The 13400-nt window shown below is 44.1% G+C and overlaps 1 long non-coding RNA gene across 2 annotated transcripts; it reads right to left on the bottom strand.

Moving 5' to 3' along the window:
- Nucleotides 1-4236: 4236 nt before the first annotated feature.
- LOC129635470 (uncharacterized) lies at nt 4237-12951 on the bottom strand. 2 transcript variants are annotated; one of them, XR_008706317.1, is made up of 3 exons: nt 12743-12951; nt 9441-9557; nt 4237-4335 (listed from the first exon to the last, which is right to left on the bottom strand). It is a non-coding gene; the product is annotated as an uncharacterized LOC129635470 (long non-coding RNA). The 2 variants fall into 2 exon arrangements; XR_008706316.1 differs by lacking the exon at nt 4237-4335 and adding an exon at nt 8804-9096.
- Nucleotides 12952-13400: the final 449 nt, after the last annotated feature.

Here is a 13400-nt window from a genome sequence, read left to right as displayed (position 1 = left end):
ATGATTGTATATTCTAACCAGGTTCCTGGGTATCCTCATGTGGAATGGAAGTCAAGAGCAGAGACTGTGGAATCTGGATGTGTGGAATCTGGGCTCTGCTACTTGTATAAATTTGGACAAGGAATTTCCTACTGAGCTTTTCTGTGTAATCAGGACAACCTTATTTGGTTAGTGGGAGAATTAGAATGAAATAACAAATGGAAGAAGCACCTAGCACATGGCAGTGCTCTTGTGATGGGGTTGATGAAGGATGGGTGTGGTGCTTTTGTGTGGAGAAACGGGCTCACTCTCCTGAGTAAAATTGAAAATCCCAAATCCCAAGCCTCTCCTCAGTCCGCTTCAGCCAGCTGTTTTGTACACTCTGTGCAGGTGCCCGCTGTGCCAAGGTCCTTCAAGGGGAAGAGTTGCCACAGGGGCAAGGAGGAGCCAAACCACAATTTCAGGCTTACACCAAACCTAAAAGTTCAGAGAGGCTGGGTTTTCTGTTTCTCTGACCTGTTCTTTGTTTAATGGCCCTGGAGATTTTACTGCTTCTGTACCAGGTAGATTCTTGTGGCTTTCATGGGATCATCCAACAGATGCAGTCCTGGTCGTGTGTTAACGGGGACCCTACTGCATTCCTTAAAGTATCGTTCATGAGAGAATAAAACATGTACCAAAGTGGCATAATCATAAATCTACCCATAATCATGTAAATAACCCCCACAGTCCCAAGAACTCAGGAGGCCTGCTTTTCAAACTGTTTCCTCAGGGAGGCCATAGGGAAGTTACCAAGAGCTTCATGCTTGGCTGTGGGACACTGAAAGGGAGGGTTGTGAGCAGGGACAGACTTGCTCCCAGAGCCTCTCCAGTAACAAGGACCACACTGCCTGCAGCTGAACAGAAAGTTCTGAGACCTTTTCTGCCTGAAGGATGTCATTGTTCTGACACTTACATCATAGATTGCTTAGAGAATTCTGCACTGGAAGTGACTTTCCTCTTGAGATTTCAAGGTATCATACGGGCTTCTGGCTTGCAGTGTTACCTCTGAGAACCTCAAAGTCACAGTGATTCTTGTTTCTTTGTGCTCAATCTTGTGTTTTGATGTGATTACTTTGCAAGTTGTAGAATTTTTCTTTCTGTCATGATAATGAGCTTAGTCCTGGGTTCTTGGTAGGTCCTTCCAATCTAGAAACTCGGTTTCAAGTCTAAGAAATTTTCTTGAATACTTTCTTTTTAAAAAAAATATTATTTTTTATTTTTTGCTTTTTCTCCTCTGCCTTTTGCTTTCTTTTCTAAGAGATGGCAACTTTATTTTCAAAGCCTTCTATTGTGTCTTTATTTCCAGGTGTTTTTCTTGTCCTTAGGACATCTTTTGTGTACGTCTTCTTATTTCTTATTGCAGTATCTTATCTCTTTGAGGATGGTAATTTATTCAGCACATAGTCATTATGTGCTTATTCAGTGCCATACATTTTTCTAGGCACTTGGAATCCATCAATGATCAAAACAGTCAAAAAAACCTCATCTTGTGGAGTTTGTGGTATAGCAGAGAGACAATAAGTCTAGATAAGCAAATTTCTCCTATGTTGTAAGATATTAAGTAATAATAGGATATAATAAAGCAAGAGACTGACGTGGCAGAGAGAACACACATTACTATTTTAAGCAGGATGGTCAGAGTGAGACTAGAGACAGTGACAGCCAAGACTTGAAGAAGTTCATGGAGTTGGCCAGACGAGTGTCTGGAAATAGCATCAGACAGATGGTGTGCCCTGCTCAAGAGCAGAGACAGGACAGTGGGGAAGGAAGGCCATTCTAAAGACTCTTCACTCTGGGTGAAGCACAGAGTCACTTGAGGGTTTGTGCAAAGGAAGGATATTACCTAATTTATGTGTTGACTCCTGAGAAAATGCCAGGAGGATACAGGGAAACCAGAATGCTGGTCCAGGAGAGAAACGATGTGGCTTGGCAAGAATGGTGGGACTCTCAGTTCAGTTCAGTTCAGTTCAGTCCCTCAGTCGTGTCCAACTCTTTGTGACCCCATGGACTGCAGCAGGCCAGACCTCCCTGTCAATCACCAGCTCCTGGAATTTACTCAAACTCGTGTCCATCAAGTTGGTGATGCCATCCAACCATCTCATCCTCTGTTGTCCCCTTCTCCTCCTGCCCTCAATCTTTCCCAGCATCAGGGTCTTTCAAAATGAGTCACTTCTTCTCATGAGGTGGCCAAAGTTTTGGAGTTTAAGCTTCAGCATCAGTCCTTCCAATGAATATTCAGGCCTGATTTCCTTTAGGATAGACTGGTTGGATCTCCTTGCAGTCCAAGGGACTCTCAAGGGACGCTCAAGAGTCTTCTCCAACACCTTAGTTCAAAAGCATCAATTCTTCGGTGCTCAGCTTTCTTTATAGTCCAACTCTCACATCCATACATGACTACTAGAAAAACCATAATCATGATGGATTAGACTAGATGGACCTTTGTTGGCAAAGAAACCTCTGCTTTTTAATATGCTGTCTAGATTGGTCATAACTTTTCTCCCAAGGAGTAAGCCTCTTTTAATTTCATGGCTACAGCCACCATCTGCAGTGATTTTGGAGCCCAAGAAAATAAAGTCAGCCACAGTTTCCACTGTTTCCCCATCTATTTGCTATGAACTGATGGGACCAGATGCCATGATCTTAGTTTTCTGAATGTTGAGCTTTAGGCCAACTTTTTCACTCTCCTCTTTCACTTTCATCAAGAGGCTCTTCAGTTCTTCTTCACTTTCTGCCATAAGGGTGGTGTCATCTGCATATCTGAGGTTATTAATGTTTCTCCCGGCAATCTTGATTCCAGCTTGTGCTTCATCCAGCCCAGTATTTCTCATGATGTACTCTGCATATAAGTTAAATAAGCACAGTGACAACATACATCCTTGACGTACTCCTTTTCCTTTTTGGAACCAGTCTGTTGTTCCATGTCTAGTTCTAACTGTTGCTTTGTGACCTGCATACAGATTTCTCAAGAGGCAGATCAGGTGGTCTGGTATTCCCATCTCTTTCAGAATTTTCCACAGTTTATTGTGATCCACACAGTCAAAGGCTTTGGCATAGTCAATAAAGCAGAAATAGATGGAACTCTCTTGCTTTTTCAATGATCCAGCAGATGTTGGCAATTTTATCTCTGGTTCCTCTGCCTTTTCTAAAACCAGCTTGAACATCAGGAAGTTCACGGTTCATGTATTGCTGGAGCCTGGCTTGGAGAATTTTGAGCATTACTTTAATAGCGTATGAGATGAGTGCAATTGTGTGGTAGTTTGAGCATTCTTTGGCATTACCTTTCTTTGGGATTAGAATGAAAATTGACCTTTTCCAGTCCTGTGGCCACTGCTGAGTTTTCCAAATTTGCTGGCATATTGAGTGCAACACTTTCACAGCATCATCTTTTAGGATTTGAAATAGCTCAAGTGGAATTCCATCCCCTCCACTCCTTTGTTCTCTAGATGTGTCCTTAGAGCCAGTAGGATTCCTGACAGCCAGGTGCAGAGCATGGAAGAGCCCACAGAGTTGGAGTGCCCAAGCCTTGGAAAGGATGTTGCCTGCAGCTGAGATGTGGAAGAGGCTACTGGGGGGATCAGAGTCTGCTTAAGCATGTGGAGTGTGAGGTGGCCTGACTGCTGGAGTTGGGAGGGAGATCTGGGAGGGAACTGTCACTTTGGAGTCATTTGCATATTGATTATTTACACCTAAGAGCTGGATGAGCTCACCCAGAAGGTGAGGATAAAGGGAACAGGGAAAGCAGAGCCTACAGCATTAAGAATCCAAAGGAGTTTGCTCCAGCAAAGGAGGGTAAGAAGAAGTCTCTGGGTAGGAGTCTGTGTTCCTGGAGCCAGTGAGGAAAATACAGCGTGCAGCAGAGTGATTGGCTGTTTCAGATGATCCTGATAAGTGAAAACCTCAGAATTGGCCATTGCATTCATCACCCCGAGGTCCTTAATGAATTGGGGAGCAGAACGGACAACACTAAAGGGGTTTTGTTGCAAAAGAGAGGAAAGAAATGGGGCCATAGTTTTCAAGAGAAATAAGATCAAGAAAAAAATCTTTTTTATTCAGAAAAATAACAGCATGTCTGTAAATCAGTCTGATCCAATGAGGGCTTCTTTTAAAAGTGATGCAGCACAGAAAGGGATGTTGTGGAGTGATGTCTTCAGGTAGGCAGAGGAGACTGGAGCTAGCACCAGGCAGCTGCTCAGCCAGAGAGGAGCCTGTGGGTAACAGATGAGCACGGAGGCAGAGGGTGGGTGGTGGTGGGGGGAGCTTGGAAGTCCTCTGGCTTCTTCACTTGTCTTGGTGAAGTGAGAAGTGAGGCAGCATCTGCTGAGTGAAGATGGAGGAAGATGAGGTGTAGGATGTGAGGAGAGGAGAGAAAGTATGAATGTTGCCCAGGAGAGTGGGAAAGGGGGGAGGGGCTCAGACTTCACTCGGCAGTTCCAGGAAGGGTTTGTTAGGACATGGATTGCTGGGATTGTCTGATTTAGTAGAGCTGGGAATTCGTTTCTGACAACTGCCAGGCTGAGCTTCCCTGGGGACCCCATTCTCCTCTTGGTTGCTTCCGAAGGACCAGTGTGGATGTGCTGCGATGAGTCAGCAGGAGGGGAAGAGCAGTTTTTCCAGCCATGTCCCACTTGCTTTTTAGTTTATCTGAATTACTTTTCCTGTTTGTTGGCTTTAGTTTCTATCTTTCAAGTTAGAAGTTTGGTCTACTAGTTTTATGCTGCAGAAGCTGATTGGAAATTCTGGTCCGAGTGGTGTTGAGTGGCCTGGATCATCCAGTTGGGGAAGCACTGGGATCGGTGTCGGGGATCCATCAGTCCCTGCTGAGCAGCTCCCCAGTGAGGAAGAATGGACAATCACCCTCTCTGATGGTACTGCAACCATGACCTAGCTCTCCTGTCCTCTGAGTCAAAGGTCAGAACTCCATGCAGAAAAGAAGCCTCCAGTTTGTCTCAGGAAGGGGAGGAGCCCACTGCTGGGCAGGTAGGGAGGCATCATGGTATCTGGGGGCCCAGCCTCTTCCTCACCCTCCAGATGCCCTGGTGCTGCTGAGATCCCCGTGGTGTGCAGGGTCTGCGCAGCTGCCAGGGGACTCTGCCCTTTTTGATGTGGGCTGGGGGCTTCCTCAGGATGCAGCTGTTTCCTCCCCCTTGACTTCATGCTCTTTGGGCATCAGCTGGGCACAGGCTGCTCGCTGACTCTGGGAGGGCCCAAGTGCTCAGACCACAGCTCCTCTCCCCAGCTCCCCAGCGAGTTTGTAGGGCCCGGCATGTCTCAATGCTTTTGAGTTCATGAGAGTGTTCAGGGACTATTTCTGAGCTATACTGAGCGACTACTCCATGCCATAATCTCCACACCCAGAGCAGAACTGAAATGTCCCATTAATGCACCAGCCCCTTTACCGCCACGGGTAGGTGTAGGGTCTAGTGAGGGGTGGGTGCTGTTTGTACCCAGACTGTTTGTGGAAGTTTACTCACCTTGACTTGTCTTCCTAACATTTTATTTTTGATTTTGTCCCATATTGAAAACCATTTTATTTTTGTCAAATAGAAAAATACGTAATGGAAAAATGTTAAGCGTTTGTAAAACACTATAGTTTCTCATTTGTTTTACCATCACAAATATTTGCCATCTCTGGAAGAATAGACCTCGAAGGTCACCAAGAACAGCGAGGTGGAAGGAGGGAAGGGGAGGACAGAGAGGGGCCGGGCCTGCTGACATCGCCCACACCTTGTCCAGGGAGAAGTGGGGAGACTGAGTGGTCTCTCACACCAGCCTCACTGAGTTCCAGTCTGAGCTCTGCCACTTTGAATAAAGAATGAAGGGTTGTGGGGAGAATTAAATAATTCTAGCACAGTGCAAATATTCAATAAAATTGTCACTTTTACTGTAAGCAGGGATTAGTAACGGACATCAGATCATTTTCCAGGGAAAAAAATTGATGATAATGGACTGGCTGCTTCTGTGCTAGCGCCACCTCAGAGAGCAGTGGGCCGCCCGGCCTCCAGGCAGAGCAGCTTTTATCAGTTCTTCCTGCTGGTGTCACAGGAGGTGCTTGCCCTCCCACTGTAGCATGCACACCTCCACAGCATATTCTAGTAATATTGTTTTAATAACTTTAAATGGACGGTCATCTATAAAAATCCTGACTCACCAGTTGTATACCTGAAACTATGCTTGGGGCTGGTGCACTGGGATGACCCAGAGGGATGGTACGGGGAGGGAGGAGGGAGGGGGGCTCAGGATGGGGAACGCGTGTACACCTGTGGTGGATTCATGTTGATGTATGGCAAAACCAATACAGTATTGTAAAGCAAAATAATAATAATAAATAAATGATAAATGGTTAAATATACATATAAATAAAAATAAAACTGGCACATCTTTGAGTCATTAGTAGTGTTCCCAATAACCTGCTTGAGGGCTGCAGCAACAGGGTATTCTTCACACTTTTATTCTAGGCTCTCATACATCTACTGGGTTTAATCGCTTGAGTGCATTTCATTTCTAATGTATGAGGATGATGGTGATGACATGCTGGGCTGGACTGTGTGAAGCACTTACAAGCAATGTCACTTTCATTGACCGTCTTTATGATGCCTTTGCAGAGGCTGCTCAGCCATGTTTTTCATGCATGCTAAGTTATTCAGTTGTGTCCAGTTCTTTGCAACCGTATGGACGGTAGCCTGCCAGGCTCCTTCATCCATGGGATTCTCCAGGCAAGACTGAGAACGGGAGTTGCCATGGAGCGGCATGTCATGCCCTCCTCCAGGGAATCCTTCTGACCCCGGGATGGAATCCACATCTCTTACATCTCCTGCATTGGCAGACAAGTTCTTTACCATTAGCGCCACCTGGGAAGCCCACACTATGTTTTACTACAAGGCAACTCAGGGTTGGATAAGCTGCCCAAGCTATGAGCTACTGAGGTGTGGACAAGAGATTCAACGAGACACAAATTTATGGGTGTTGCATCAGACATTTCAAAGTCAAGGATAAAAATGGAACTGATTTCCATTCTCACTGAGAGGTGAGGGTAGTGTAGGAAGATAGGCCCTTAGAATAGATAGCAGAGTGACATCACATTTAAGGTTTAGTGGACAGAGATGGCAAGGCTGTGGCCAGAAAATGTTCTCCAAATCTAAGCATTTATTCATGCACATGAACTGAATGGTTCTTATACTCTGTTCATACAAGTGCCATCCTCAGTGTTCCAGCTTATGATACACTTGAAGGAATAAGAGGATGAGGATGTTACTACTTTGGCCCTTAATTAATTAGTCTCATCAATGATAGTTGCTATCTGGAGACAAGTGGACATCATGTATCTCCTGATTTGAATACACACCATTACTTCTGAAGCTGACCTTCAAAAAAATTGAGAAAAAAAAAATAACACTCTGCCTATCAGTTTACAAGAAAGACACACATCACAGAGATACTTGAATCACTGTGATGATGGAGATATGACCAGAAAATTCCAGACTATGGCTAAGCCTGCAAGACAAACAACCTGGTTTCGTTTACAGCATTAAAAAAAAAAAAAAAAAAGCAAAGGGATTAAAAGAAACGGAGGGAAAACCTAGAGGTCCAAAGAGATACAGAAATCAATATTATGATGTGGCCTTATTTGGATACAAACATGACTTTTTTAAAAAAACTGCAAGAAAATAAAAAGAAATGTAAATACTTATTGTACCTTTAACAATATTAAAGAGCTATTATTAATTTTAATTGTGTGATATTGCTACATCCATAATACTTATGGATGAAATGTTTGAGATTTACTTCCAAATAATTCAAGGAAGGACTAGAAGGAATAGAGATAGAGGAAAATAAAATTGGCTGTTGAACTCAAGGCCAATTGTTGATGCTCAGTGATGGCTACATAAGAGTTCCTTATCCTAATCTCTGTTCTTTTGTATATTTCAAAGTTTCCTGTAAGTGGGGCCTAATTGAAACCGGAACCATGGGAGTACAATGGTCTGGAAAGGACCATTAGAACCACGACTGTGACATGCAGTACTGCGCAAGAAGGGCTGAAGAGAGAGCCCTGTGTCTTGAAAAGAATAGGAAGAAAGGCAGTGTGTTCAGGGGGTGTGAAGTATCAGGGTTCATGCCCTGTGGAATAAAAGTCTGGATTTTCAACCACTTTTAAGGCCATCAGTTCAGTTCATTTCAGTTGCTCAGTCGTGTCCAGCTCTTTGTGACCCCATGAACCGCAGCACACCAGGCCTCCCTGTCCATCACCAACTCCCAGAGTCCACCCAAACCCATGTCCATTGAGTGGGTGATGCCATCCAGCCATCTCATCCTCTGTCATCCCCTTATCCTCCTGCCCTCAATCTTTCCCAGCATCAGGGTCTTTTCCAATGAGTCAGCTCTTTGCATCAGGTGGCCAAAGTATTGGAGTTTCAGCTTCAACATCAGTCCTTCCAATGAACACCCAGGACTGATCTTTAGGATGGACTGGTTGGATCTCCTTGCAGTTCAAGGGACTCTCAAGAGTCTTCTCCAGCACCACAGTTCAAAAGCATCAATTCTTCAGTGCTCAGCCTTCTTTATAGTCCAACTTTCACATCCATACATGACCTCTGGAAAAAGGTGGTTGAAAGGCCATACCATTTCCCAAACCACTACTTCAGTCTGGTAATCTCTGATTTAAGTTGATTGCTCAAAACAAGCCTCCAAAGCATCATTAGAGTTCTAGACCAGAGTAAATAAACTGTGAACTAAAGTAATTTATTCATTGATTCAAGTGTATGGCCTTTCCCCAAGATCTGTGCAGTGTTAGTCTTAGCTGTATAACCAGATACCCCCAAACATCAATTAAAATAACAGTAAACATGTCTGTTTTTATAGGACAGAAATTGAAGAACAACTCAGTCAGCATTTCTAGCTCAGAGTCTGTCATGAGGTTATAGCTGAAGGGAGACTTCCAAGATGGGTACCCACTGGGCTAGCAAGCTGGCATTGGCAGCAGGAGGGCTCAGTTCATCTCTGTCATTTCCTGGGGCCACCATACAAAGTTCAACATTCTGGCTTGAAACATTCATTGTCTCAGTACTTGGAGTCGGATGTCTGGAATCAAGGTGTTGTCAGAGTCGCGCTCTCAGGATCTGGGGGAGGATCTATCTGTTCCATGCCTTTCTCATAGCTTCTGGGATTGCCAACAACACCTGGCCCTCTTCCTCGCTGATACATCACTCCAATCTCTGTCTACATCTTCACACATGTCCTCAACTGTGTGTGTGTTTCTGGGCTCTTTCTATTCTTCTGAGGACATCAGTCATACTGGATTATGGGCCCACCATACCCCAGTTATGGTCTCCTCTTAACTAAGACCCTATTTCTAAATAAGATCTCATCCTGAAGTTCCAAGAAGGAGATGAAGGAGGGGAACACTTCCAACCCAGTACACTCACCATATAGCTGCCCGAGAGTCCAAATGACACAGCAGCCGGATGCCCCAGAGCATCTAGGAGAGACCAAGGTCATCCTTCCATGGCCAGATATCAGTCGTACACCATCACTTCTATGTACTGTATTCAGAGCAGAAGGACTGGTGAGAGCACATATCTCAGGAGGTGGGGGTCATTAAGGCCATCCTGGAGGCTGGCTACATGCTCCACCTGAAAAAAATACACTCAGCCCTATCCAAGGCTCCCCAGATACTCACACCACATCAATGTCTGGGCTATGGAAGCACAAAGCCCTTTTGTTTATCCGAAGAGTTTGTTGTGGCCCAACTGTGTCCTCTAACAAAACTCTTAGTGAAAGATTTCACAGCTATATATACACTTGCCTTCATCTGTATCGTATTTTCCTAACAGTCCCCTGAGTTTTATCTTTGACTGAAAGCCATTTCTTCATTTTAGCATCATTTGCCATCTGAGGGTCTGAGAATTTTCAGAACCAGCAACTCTGACTCATCTGTGGTTAAGAGCCTCTCCGAGCATCTCTTCAATCATGCGTTTCGCTGTAAAGAGTGGAAAACAGCCAGATAGCATCTTGAGCATTCTGCCTGGAAATGTCTTGTAAGTCACTCAGTTCAGTAAGTACATATTCTACTTTCTTGGAAGAAGTATCATGCATGACAGGACTGTTTTTAAAACATGTGCCGCATCTGCTTTAGCGCTCTCTTCTCTCTCTCCTCCGCCTGCACCTCTTGCATCATTAGAAAGTTGTCAGCACTATGACCCTTTCCTCATACTTCCTCACGCATCTTCTAAAAATAATAATGTGCTGCAGAATCACAATACTAGTGTCACTCCTGAGAAAACTACAATGATTCTGTAATGTTACGCTGCATCCAGGCCATGGCTTGTGCCCCTCCCGACTTAGCAGTGCTTTAAGTCTGTGTTGTTGTTTTCAACTGAGATCCATCTAGGTTTGTGCTTTGTATTTTCTTAATGTTTTCATAACCTTGGACAGCCCCCACCTCACCTGCTTTTTCTATTTTTTAAATGATGCTGACTTTCTGAAGACTCCAGGACTGCTGTCCTACAAATCTCCCCCTTGAGTCTGTCTCTTTCCCGTGGAAACTTGTTCTGCCATCTCCCACTTCCTGCAACTTGAAGGTTAGGTTTGGATTCTGGAGCTACATTGTCCAGCATGGTAACCACTAGCTACAGATGATTATTTGATTGTAAATTAGTTTAATGAAGATTAACTTAAATTTTTATATCCACTTTCTGCATCTCTCTAGCCTCATTTCAAGTGGCTTAGACAGTAAAGAATCCACCTGCATAACTGTGCTCATTTCACATGGTAGCAAGGTAACGCTCAAAATCCTTCAAGCCAGGCTTCAACAGTATGTGAACCGGAACTTCCAGATGTTCAAGCTGGTTTTAGAAAAGGCAGAGGAACCAGAGATCAAATTGCCAACATCTGCCAGATCATAGAAAATGCAAGGGGGTTCCAGAAAAACATCTACTTCTGCTTTATTGACTATGCTAAAGTCTTTGATTGATCACAACAAACTGTGGGAAATTCTTAAAGAGATGGGAATACCAGACCATTTTACCTTCCTCCTGAGAAACCTGCATGCAGGTCAAGAACCAACAGTTAATACTAGACATGGAACAATGCTGCTGCTACTGCTGCTAAGTCGCTTCAGTTGTGTCCAACTCTGTGTGACCCCATAGATGGCAGCCCACCAGGCTCTGCCGTCCCTGGGATTCTCCAGGAAAGAACACAGTGGACTGGTTCAAAATCGGGAAAGAAGTACGTCAAGGCTGTATTTTGTAACCCTGCTTATTTAACTTCCATGCAGAGTATGGAAATGTGAAATGCCAGGCTGGGTGAAGCTCAAGCTGGAATCAAGATTGTTGGGAGAAATATCAATAACCTCAGATATGCAGATGACAGCACCCTCATGGCAGAAAGCAAAGAGAAACTATAGAGCCTCTTGATGAAAGTGAAAGAGGAGAGTGAAAAAGCTGGCTTAAAACTCAACATTCAAAAAACAAAGATCACGGCACCCAGCCCCATCACTTCATGGCAAATAGATAGGGAAACAATGGAAACCATGACAGACTTAATTTACTTGGGCTCCAAAATAACTGGAGATGATGACTGCAGCCATGAAATTAAAAGACGCTTGTTCCTTGGAAGAAAAGCTATGACAAACCTAGACAGCATGTTAAAAAGCAGAGACATTACTTTGCCAAAAAAAAGGTCCATATAGTCAAAGCTATGGTTCTTCCAGCAATCATGTATGAATGTGAGAGTTGAACCATAAAAAAGGCTGAGTGCCGAAGAATTGATGCTTTCAAACTGTAATGATGGAGAAGACTCTTTAGAGTCCCTTGGACTCTAAAGTCCCTTGGACTGCAAGGAGATCAAACCAATCAATCCTATAAAGGAAATTAACCCTGAATATACTGAAGCTCCAATACTTTGGTCACCTGATGCAAAGAGCCAAATCATTGGAAAAGACCCTGATGCTGGGAAAGCTTGAGGGCAGGAGGAGAAGGGGATGACAGAGGATTAGCTAGTTGGATGGCATCATTGACTCAATGGACATGAGTTTGAGCAAACTCTGGGAGATAGTGAAAGACAGGGAAGCCTGGTGTGCTGCAGTCCATGGGGTCACAAGAAGTCAGACACGACTGAGTGACTGAACAACCCACAACAGTATTCTTGCCTGGGAAATTCCATGGGAAGGGAAGCCTGGCAGCCTGCAGTCCATCGGGTCACAGGGAGTCAGACATGACCTAGTGACTAACACTTCCACTAGTGTGCTGGTAAAAAGTCAAAGTTGCTCACTTTCTGACCTATACAGTCTGGTATAGGTTGTGTTGTGTCTGACCTATACAGTCCATGGAATTCTCCAAGCCAGAATACTGGAGTGAGTAGCCTTTCCCTTCTCTAAGGGATCTTCCCAACCCAGGGATCGAAACCAGGTCTCCCACATTGCAGGCAGATTCTTTACCAGCTGAGCCACCAGGGAAGCCCAAGAATACTGGAGTAGGTAGCCTATCCCTTCTCCAGCAGGTCTTCCTAACCCAGGAACGGAACCGGGGGTCTCCTGAATTGCAGGTGGATTCTTTACCAACTGAGCTATCAGGGAAGTATACTGGACAGTGGCAGTATTTCCATCATCATAAAAACTTTTGTCAAATAACACTGCTCCAGATGCTATTATATGAGCTGGACATTTTAGGCAAGACTATTTCTTAGGTGGGATTTCATACTCCATACTGCATCACCTGCAGAGGCCTACCTGGGAGTCCCGGGGTGCCCTGAGGGACTTGTAAATTGCACACGTAACTAGGAATATAAAATTTCCTCCACATCATTCTCTGGTTGTCAGCTGGGATCCCACACTCTGTGATGGCAAGATTTCTAAAAAATGAAAATAAAATCAAAGAATTTTAGATCTGAGAGGAAACTTCAATATTATTTATAAGCAGCTCAGGAAACTGAAGCCCACAGAGGCTCAAGACTTGCCCAAGGTCACTGATACTAGCTGGAAGTAGATAATGACCTTCAGAAGCATCTTCTTGCTGCTAACCCCTTAATTGAAAACACCCTGTAATAACTGAGATCAGCTGGTACTAACACTACTAAAATAATTAGAAAACAGCTTTTGTTGAGTACTTATCAGTATTAGATACTGTATTTAGTCTTTAAAAAAATTAGAGACTTCCCTGGTGGTCCAGTGGCTAAGGGTCTGCATTTCCAATGCCAGGGACCTAGGTTTGATCTCATCAGGGAACTAGATCCTACATGCTGCAACGAAGATCCAAGATCCCAAGTGCCATAACTAAGACCAGACACAGCCAAATAAATAAGTAAATAAATAAATATTTTTAAAAAATTAATTCACATGCTTCTTACAACCACCTCACAAGGAAGGCTACTTAGAGAAAATCCCTGAT

The sequence above is a fragment of the Bubalus kerabau genome, chromosome 20 (genome assembly GCF_029407905.1).
Source record: "Bubalus kerabau isolate K-KA32 ecotype Philippines breed swamp buffalo chromosome 20, PCC_UOA_SB_1v2, whole genome shotgun sequence".
Taxonomy (NCBI): Eukaryota; Metazoa; Chordata; class Mammalia; order Artiodactyla; family Bovidae; genus Bubalus; species Bubalus kerabau.
This window is presented reverse-complemented; position numbering and strand designations above follow the sequence as displayed.